The following is a 10000-nucleotide window of genomic DNA, read 5'->3' as shown; positions in this document are numbered from 1 at the left end:
TGAAAAACAAACAAATCTGTTAGGGGAAAAAATATAACAACAAATGTACAATGCACTGGTTGCAAAAGTGTGCACACCCTTAAACTAATACTTTGTTGTCTGTGTACACCCTTAAACTAATACTTTGTTGAAGCACCTTTTGATTTAATTACAGCATTCAGTCTTCTTGGGTACACAACTGCCATCAATTAAAGAAATGCTGATTAACCCCAAATAAAGTTCAACTGTCCTAGTAGGATTTTCCTGACATTTACTCAGTTGTCTGCTAGAGCAAAAGCCATGGTTCGCAGACAGCTTACAAAGCATCAAAGGGATCTTATTGTTGAAAGTTATCAGTCAGGAGAAAGGTACAAAAAAATTCCACAGCATTGGATATACCATGGAATACAGTGAAGACAGTCATCAAAAAGTGGAGAAAATATGGGACAGCACTGACGTTGCAAAGAACTGGATGTCCCTCCAAAATAAATGAAAAGACAAGACGAAAATTGGTCAAGGAGGCTGCCAAGAGACCTACAGCAACACTGAAGTAGCTGCAAGAATTTCTGGCAAGTACTGGTTGTGTACTACATGTGACAACAATCTCCCATATTCTCCATATGTCTGGACTATGGGATAGGGTTGCAAGACGGAAGCCTTTTCTTACACATGAAAAACATCCAGGCCTGGCTAAAATGTGCAAAGCAATACATCAAGTCTCTCAAAAGCATGTGGGAAAATGTGTTATGGTCTGATAAGACCAAGGTCAAACTTTTTGGCCACAATTCCAAAAGGTATGCTTAGCGCAAAATCAAACACTTCGCATCACCAGAAGAACACCATCCCCACGGTTAAGCATGGTGGTGGCAGTATCATGCTTTGGGGTTGCTTTATATCAGCTGGATCTGGGGCTTTAGTCAAGGTAGAGGGAATTATGAACAGTTCCATATACCAGTCACTTTTGGCCCAAAGCCTTCAGCTGTCTGCTAGAAAGCTGAAGATGAAGAGGAATTTCACTCCAAATCAACAAAAGAATGGCTTCAACAGAAGATAATTAAAGTTTTGGAATGGCCCAGCCAGAGACCAGACCTAAATCCAATAGAAAATTTGTGGGGTGACCTGAAGAGGGCTGTGCACAAGAGATGCCCTCGCAATCTGACAGATTTGGAGTGTTTTTGCAAGGAAGAGTAGGCAAATATTGCCAAGTCAAGATGTGTCATGCTGATAGACTCCTACCCAAGAAGACCGAATGTTGTAATTAAATCAAAAGGTGCTTCAACAAAGTATTAGTTTAAGGGTATGCACACACAACAAAGTAGTATTGTACGCTTTATTGTAAGTAGCGTATTGTATGCTTTTTATTTTTTATATTTCTTTCCCCCTAACAGATTTGTTTGTTTTTCAATTGAATTGTACAGGTTATAGGTCACATTAAAGGTGGGAAAAGTTTTGAAATGATTTATTGTGGTCTCATTTTTTTATTTCACAAAAAAACTGGCATTTTAACAACAGGGGTGTGTAAACTTTTTATATCCATAGGTTCATAGGTTGGTACTAGGCTATCAGCCCTAGGGCGTCTACAAGCCTAGCCATAACAATTCCCTGGCTATTTCTTCCCACACTATTTACTTCCCTGGACCCCTGTGTAGCAGGGCGACTGACGTGATCCCCGGGGTGAATTTCCTTTCTCCCACTTTGTGTGTGCGTGTGTGTGTGTGTGTGTGTGTGTGTGTGTGTGTGTGTGTGTATATTACTAATAAGGATACACCTTCTTAGGTCAAACTGCTCTTCTCTAAGGCCAAAGGTAAAAGGTCCTTTTTAAAAATGTTATCACAAGCATTATACTCACTTTGTCAGAATGAAACATAAAACATGGCCCCAGATTTAAGCAGACGTTGCTTGAGCATTTGAGCGAAGAGCATAAATGTACCTGCATAACTTTTGTCTACATTCTCTCTACTCAAACCTTCACTCACCTATTACCTCCCTTTTTACATAGCTATCAATATTATGCAAGAAAGGAACAGCTTGGGATGGTGATGATGATTTTGCTTGCTTTTTTTTTTTTTTTTTTTTTTTATGTTGCTTGAGCAATAATTCCCTGTTTTTTGTTTGCATGGAAGACCATACCTAATAAACTGTAACATACACTTGGCAGGGTATACATCCTCTCATTTAGTCATTTACATGTCTGAGGAATTTTGTTGCATAATGGTGACTTTAGTAGGCAGATTATAATTGTGACATTTATTTACTGTTCTTATACAGGTATACAATACAGACACCACTTTCAAAATGGTCTGCTAAAAAATGTTCTTGTAATGGAGGTCAAACTGCCTTTGAGATATGCCAGCTAAATGGAGTTAAGTAAAACATTGTTTCTGAGGTCAGGTAGGTGAAAGGGCATACTGTTAGATACGAAGGATTAGGTATAATTCAAAATGGTTATTTCACCCTGAACACCAAACACCCTTGCTAAAGATCTAGTCATCAGTTAATTAATATTACATGTACAATTTTTGCAATTACCATTACCACTATCTTCTCGGCCTGCTAGTATACCAAGTTGTTTAGTTCAGAAATGATTTGTTTACCACAACCTTTTTGTATAGAGACCCCTTTCAATACACACCAAGTGCTCCCTTTGATCCTCCTCTTCAGGAATATCTATATAGTGCAATGTGTTGTACTGTGCTGTGGTGTGCATTATTATATTGTATTGTGATGTATTGTGTATCCTTCTCTATGTGCCATACTTTGTTATGGTACATGGCTGTCTTACACAGTATCATGTAGTGTTATGCTGTTTTGGTTTGCTACATCAATTACTTTTGTTTTGTTTGCTTAAGTACAAATTTCATATACGAAACGTGTATTTTGTATCTACAAGATGGTCTGACATAGCTTAATATTACCTCTATTATTAGTAATATTTGGCATTTGATATTTTATGTGCAATCTGCCCTCTCAGTCCAGGATGTCCATGCCAGTCAACTTTGCCACACAACACTCTGGTTCCATGACACAAAGTGATAAAGTCCTGACTGTGACAAAGATCACTTGAGTCCATATAGTGGAATGAGTGGTACAGACGCCATGAAGAAGAGCTTGGAATTTAGAGGCTAACCCTCTAGCTTAACAGTGGCAAGAATCTGCCAGAATCGAGGGGTGTGGGAATGGTGCTTCCAAGTTGATGGGATTAGCTTTCTTTGCATATGAGTGTGGGAACATGCATGTCCAGGCATGAGCATAGGGGGACCACTGCAGTTATATCAGTACTCATGTCAGCGACCGGGGCATAAAGTTGGGATGTAATTAAAAACATACCAGTCTGCTGAGCTAATGAGGCTGGAAGAAATGACAGCAGTAGGGATCAGGTTGTGAAATGATTACTGTATCTGTGGCCCTTCCCTGTGGGGCACTTTGAATTGTAATCCAGATGGTGTGCTTAGTGTGCAAGGTCTCACAGACCTGATGTTTCTCTGATGGCTGCTGTAATGTCAAGCTCATGCTTGACTGGATGTTGAGGATTTTGGATCCCTTCCCACCCAAGCTGATGCTTGACTAACCATTAATAATGAATGAATGGGCTAAAGACTAAGAGGTGGGTACTGATGTTTAGGAATTGCAGAGGGAAAAAAGCACCTAGAAAGAAAAAAAAACAATACTGACTTCCTTATTTATTAATATAGCAAATGCATTCAAGAAGCACTTTCAAAACTGCTTACATAAGCCCATTCAAACGTCCCTACTTAAGCATTCACCATCTAAAAATGTACAGGCCCAAAATGTTGCACAATTTAAAATAATACCCTTCTTCTATGTAAAGAAACTTCTTAAAACAAATGCGGTTACACTTTAAACAACAATGGGTGCCCATGGTTGGATTACTTCCCTGGTCCATTATTGAAATTAGCTGCAAAATATCTTTCAGTTTCTAGTTTCTTATTCAGGAAAAGTCTGTTACAGTTCTACTCCTGAATGGCAACTTCATGTAATGCATAATAGCTTCTGTTGTACTGTGCTTTTTTCCCTAATTTATAAAATCTCATTGAAAAATGTGTAATACATTATCATTCACATTACCACTTCATCCAAAACAACATCTTTCCAGTATCCCAGCATGGCTATTAGCTAGGACAGCAAATAAACTGTCCATCTGACATTCACATAGGTTCTGAGCTAAAACATACTTAAGAGAGACCATTTGCACCATAATCTTCAATCTTTTCAAGGCCTTCAAATCATGATCGGGCTGTCACCTCCCATCTTGCAAAGCCTTTCAATGGCTACATCCAGGACTGGTCTCAAACCATCAAATAGGGTAGTGCAAAATCTGAGTACCCCCTGTAAACCAGAAAGCCCCTAGGTTAAATAATTTAGTTCCTGCCCCTTACTACTTTTATTAATCACATGCCTCAACACAAGGAAGACACCAGACTCATTAAATATGTAGATGATTCCACAGTTTGTTTCTCCTTCCCTAACCCAGCTGCCATCATCCTTCAGACAGTATCATCTAAGAGCAACACTGGTTGCAGGATACCATAGGAATTTCTATCTTTAATAAAACTAAGCTGATGATGTTCAAAAATTTCTACTGCCGCAGTGTCAGGGATCCTAAGATAACTCTAAATGGCCCCAGCAACTAACTCTTGAAGTCAATGATCAATGCAAAGTTACCTGATCAGACAGTCATGACCTTAAACTTAATGACGTTGTCAATGTTGTCATTACTCACACAAAACACAAGTTCAGACCCCTTCATCAAACTTAAACATTCCTCATAACCATGCAAGGCTTTCCATGACTTGTTAAGCTCCTTAACCCTAGCTTCAGCAATGAAGCCAATGTATACTTACAAACCTACTCTCAACTTCATTTGCCAGATTGGGGTTAATCCCTCCAGTTATTCTTGTCACTGCATATCTCTGAGTACCACAACTGATCTAAAATCTTACCTTTCAGTCTTTCACCGATGCTTTGCTTTCTCTCTCTGTCTTTGTTTCTCTTAGATAAACCTTAAAAAATATTTCTTCTCACTCAACTGATATAGTTCAATGACAAACCTATGCTCGGTCATTGCTAATTTCTTAGACATGTCGGTAATTCACAGTATGTCAAACTTCTCATGCAGCCTGACATTTTATTTTCAATTACACGTTCAAACAATACCAAAATCTTGATTAATCAAAAGATCACAGCTGATCTTAACATGCCCAGTTACTCTTGGAATAGCTCCTTTTTTCTTTTAACAGGATATTTTTGGATATAACCAGCACCTACTGCTCCATCTCATGAAAGCCACTGGATTTTCTCGGCTTAACCTTATGACATTGTTCTGTATCTCTGTCAACCTCTCCCAAATGCATTTTCTGCCTCTCCCTCTCTAAACAGGAATAACAATCCAGTTCTGCATCGGCTGATAATTAGCTTTAGACAATGAGCTATATATGTCTTGGAGGAAGAATGTTCTACAACATGGTGTTAATGTACAGGTATTGTCCAGTCAAAAAAGTCACATCAGCATATTAAGCTGCAATCAATCAGAGAATGAGAAATGCGAAGCAGCTACCATTTTTTATGCTTGTTAAATACAGCATTGCTGTTTAGCACGTGTAAAATAGTAATAATAAATAAAAAAGGGAAAAAAAAGCAAAAGTAACAACACAAGCAGTTGCAGGTATTTGTCGTTTCACTTATAATTACTATTTTCTTTTAAAAAAAACTACATTTAAAGAGGTGGAAAACTAATGATAAAATACAACTGTGGGTGTGTGTGTCTGTCTGTCTGTGAGAGGGTGAGAGAGGGAGAGAGTCTGCGAGAGAAAGACAGGGAGAGTTAATACTTCCCTATTTCTTTGCTCAAGAATTCATAACTAAAGAGGTTTTTCATTAGCATGCATAATTTGAACAATAAGAAGTGTGAAACTATAATGCCTATCTTTAATATCTAACTTAACTAGACAATAGCCCTTATATCACATTCAAAAAAATGCACGTGCTGCACTGCGGTCGTTAGAACAGTCACATAGCTGAAATATGTGTATGATTAATGTGAATGTTATATAATGGAAAGAAAGTTATAAAAACTGAATACCTAGAAAAAATGCAATACAGGTCTGTACCATACAGCTGCATAAAGCTGGAGCAAATATGAAAATAGAGAAGTCCCAAAGAATGTACGCATTTCACTCAAAGATTATATAAAACTACGAGATTTAATTGGGAATAACAAGGTTCAATGACGGATCCATCTCCAGGTCAGCAATGAATCCCAGCAGCAATTTTCTTGTACGTGATATCATTTAAGATTCAGTGCTGAACCTTTGCTCTAGCATAAGGCTTAACATATAAAAGTTTGCATCCAGAGTAAAGAGTTTAGCACGGTCAAAAAGTACCATATTTACAAGGTTTTGGTTATTTTTTTTTTTTTTAAAGAAAGAAAAACAGAGTGTAAAGCATTAACTATTTGACAGTTACATACATACATAGAATGTACACAAATCAGACTACTATACATAGTTAGATAGTATTTAGTTAGAAACACTGAAATGGGGCTTTTTATACCCTATGAATGTTGTAGGTTAAATAGCATCAAAGTATAATGTAAAGGATATTTGTACTATTGAGAGCTTGAACTGTCTGCAGAAATCACAGCTCTGTACATAATGTATGCATTTCATGTGTGTACTCAAACAAAAATAATAAAAGCCAACCTGTATTCAGTTCATCAAAGGTGCTGCTATTATGCATAAAATTCATTTTGTGTGTTATACCCATATTTCTAACACATAATTAAAGTTTTTGAACGTGAAATGAGACTTCACAAGAAAGTTTCATTATGCATTTGCAAGTTTTTTCCAAAGTATCTGTTAGTTTCAAAGAGATAAAGAAACTCACCGCAGTAAATGAAAACATTCTTGAAAGCCCTGGAATATGTTGTTGTCATTCTGCCATCTTTAAATGCATTCCAAATTATTTGTGTTTCTTAATGAGCTACCCTGGTACTCTGACTTCTGGAATAAAGCAACTGCAGATAGAAACACATGAACTAAATAATAAAAGCAGACTGGGTTTGAGAGTAGTAGAATTTCTCAAATGTTAGTAGCTTACCAAAACAAAAGAATGGGCTCTGTCTTACAATTATATATACCATGTGATCTATGATGTCCTACACTAAGCAAGGAACTCACAAAAGCAGTACAGCAAATCCCCAAGAACTGGTTTAGCAATCAGGTTTCAGTACAATGGACGCATGGGTGTTAACACTGTTAAAGCAAGCTCTCATTTAGCAAGCTACGCTCAATATTTTAAATGGGAGAACTATTTAACAGTGTTTAATGGAATAAACCACGAAGTACAAAACACCAAAAGTAGCCACACACACAATTTTATTTTTATTTGTTGATTTTTTTTTTTTTATTCTTTTTAGTTTCTGGATATACATGGCTGGTCCCTGATCTTGGTTATTATTAGTTTCTATAGTATACAGCAAAGATATAGAAACATCTGAGACACAGAGTGACAGATTATGCACGTGAGAAATCTTTGATACATTTCAGAATGGCATATAAAACTCAGACATACTCATAATATGTGCAGTACCTGCAATAGGAAGTACACTAACTGAAGCACCTTTTCTCTTTCTATACAAAACTCATAAAAATGCTGTGAAATTGAAACAAAAATAATATGGTGCATGCATCGTATGATAGATTGACAGATTTTAAACCTCAAAACATTATCTGATGCACAACAGTCTATTCAATCCATACTACTGTGGTTACAGAAGTAAAAGGAAGCCATTAACTCCACCAAACCTCAAGGGTTGATTCATATAGTGATGTATTATTTATATATTTATTTTGTCTTGTTTGCGTTTTTTTTAAGTTCTCACATTTTTTGGCATACAGTACCCCTTGTTCTACCCCCCTGACTGTTAGCATTACATGCCCACTTTTCTGAGCCGGCATCCCTGGCCTACCAAAGCATCGTCACTTGGCTCTTCTCAGATAGTTGAGGTGAAATTCCTCAAAAGTCAGTAGTCTGCAGAAAAAGATGCAAAGAAACACAATGCTAGTCATGGCTTTCAATTGTTGGCATGATTTCTAGGTGTTTCAGCAGTAATTTACTTCTTTTGGGGCATTTCTACTTTATTTTAGTTGATGCAACCACTGTATTGGTCTTGCCCCCTGCACTGGGAAAGCAGGGGAGCCCTTCGCCTTCTGAACAAGAGTTATATTTATTTTTTATCACACTTCTGTGTTTCAGCCATTATTTTTCTGTCTGTCTGATGCTCAGCACTGTGAATATCAGTGATTTATGGTAAAACCTCTCACTTTATCCTGTGACCCTGTCAAACTTCTCAGGGTCTGCGGTCACAACCACAAAAGTTTAAATAGGCAGTGGATGCAATCTGCACATATAAAAACATTAACGTATGAACAGTTAGTAGTGTTGCACTGGTTGTGTTCTGTGGGTTTGAGCTGTAGCCAATGAATTTGCGACAGATGGGTTAAGATAGATTCAAGTGATAATGTGGACTGATGAAAAGACAAGCATAAAATAAACCTGCTATGAGCACTGATAGCAACACTAGCATCTATATAACTGAATGAACGCCAGGGATGAGTAATTCCATTTAAACAATTGTAAATAAAATAATTATGAGAAAGAGAAGGAATATCTCAAAAATGATAAAAGAATCCCCCATGTTATGTCAATGTTTTAAAAATATCTTAGTAACATTACACTATAATAATGCAGAAAGCAGATCTCAGTTGAAGGCATTGTGTAAGCTAGAAGAATATAAATATTATACATAAAAATTCAAGTATGCAAAGTGTTTTAACAAAATCAATAACATAACTTTGCCATCTTCCAAATACAGAAAAAGGCTGCATTTCTTAGTTCTATAAACTTAGCCTACAAAATATGTTACGACATTATAATAAGACACTGTCATAGTCGATGTCCTATTAAATAGTTAAAACATATATTGATATATTCCATTTTTAGGTGCAAGGCAAATACAATTAATATTTATTTCTATTCTCCAACAGAAGAAGAAGAAGAGTTAAAACCAATCATTTCAGGTCTGTGGAAGTGGTATCAGTTCTGGCTAGGGGGGCCCAAAAAAAAATCAACTCTACATTCCAAAGAACAAAAGTCAGCAGAGGATATAAGCATCAACACAGCACCAGCATAGATAGAATTACATTTTGAGGAAGAGATTTTGAAAGGGAATTCAGAGCTCAGCCCAAACAGTAGATAAGCATCAGCAGGCACATTTTAAACTTTCAGCATTATGCCAAAGCTCCAGGAGACTTTCTTTAAATTGAGGAGATTTTGAACTGAAAGCAAAGTACAGCACATTCAGCCCACAAAGGAGATAAGCATCAACACCACATGCACACACTTCACATGGATGCAGCAGATGCACACACCGCATGGATGCAGCAGATGTACACACTTCGCATGGATGCAGCAGATGCACACACCGCATGGATGCAGCAGATGTACACACCGCATGGATGCAGCAGATGCACACACTTCACATGTATGCAGCAGATGCACACACCGCATGGATGCAGCAGATGCACACACTTCGCATGGATGCAGCAGATGTACACACCGCATGGATGCAGCAGATGCATACACTTCACATGTATGCAGCAGATGCACACACCGCATGGATGCAGCAGATGCACACACTTCACATGGATGCAGCAGATGTACACACTTCGCATGGATGCAGCAGATGCACACACCGCATGGATGCAGCAGATGTACACACCGCATGGATGCAGCAGATGCACACACTTCACATGTATGCAGCAGATGCACACACCGCATGGATGCAGCAGATGCACACACTTCGCATGGATGCAGCAGATGTACACACCGCATGGATGCAGCAGATGCATACACTTCACATGTATGCAGCAGATGTACACACCGCATGGATGCAGCAGATGCACACACTTCGCATCGATGCAGCAGATGTACACACTGCATG

At 37.9% G+C, this 10000-nt stretch overlaps 1 long non-coding RNA gene across 4 annotated transcripts in view; it reads right to left on the bottom strand.

Annotated features, from left to right (window-relative positions):
- LOC122807069 overlaps window positions 1–10000 on the bottom strand; it is an 844116-nt gene that overhangs the window by 213828 nt on the left and 620288 nt on the right. The window contains exon 4 of one of the 4 annotated variants that reach the window (XR_006365590.1): window positions 6888–7012. The exons of the other annotated variants lie outside the window; for them this stretch is intronic. This is a non-coding gene — a long non-coding RNA (uncharacterized LOC122807069). Of the gene's footprint in view, window positions 1–6887; window positions 7013–10000 lie in introns of those variants that run through there. 4 annotated transcript variants of the gene reach the window in all.

The sequence above is a fragment of the Protopterus annectens genome, chromosome 7.part0 (assembly GCF_019279795.1).
Source record: "Protopterus annectens isolate FY-2018-M chromosome 7.part0, PAN1.0, whole genome shotgun sequence".
In the NCBI taxonomy this organism is placed as follows: domain Eukaryota; kingdom Metazoa; phylum Chordata; order Ceratodontiformes; family Protopteridae; genus Protopterus; species Protopterus annectens.
The sequence above is the reverse complement of the archived record's forward strand: the minus strand, read 5'-3'. Positions and strand labels throughout refer to the sequence as shown.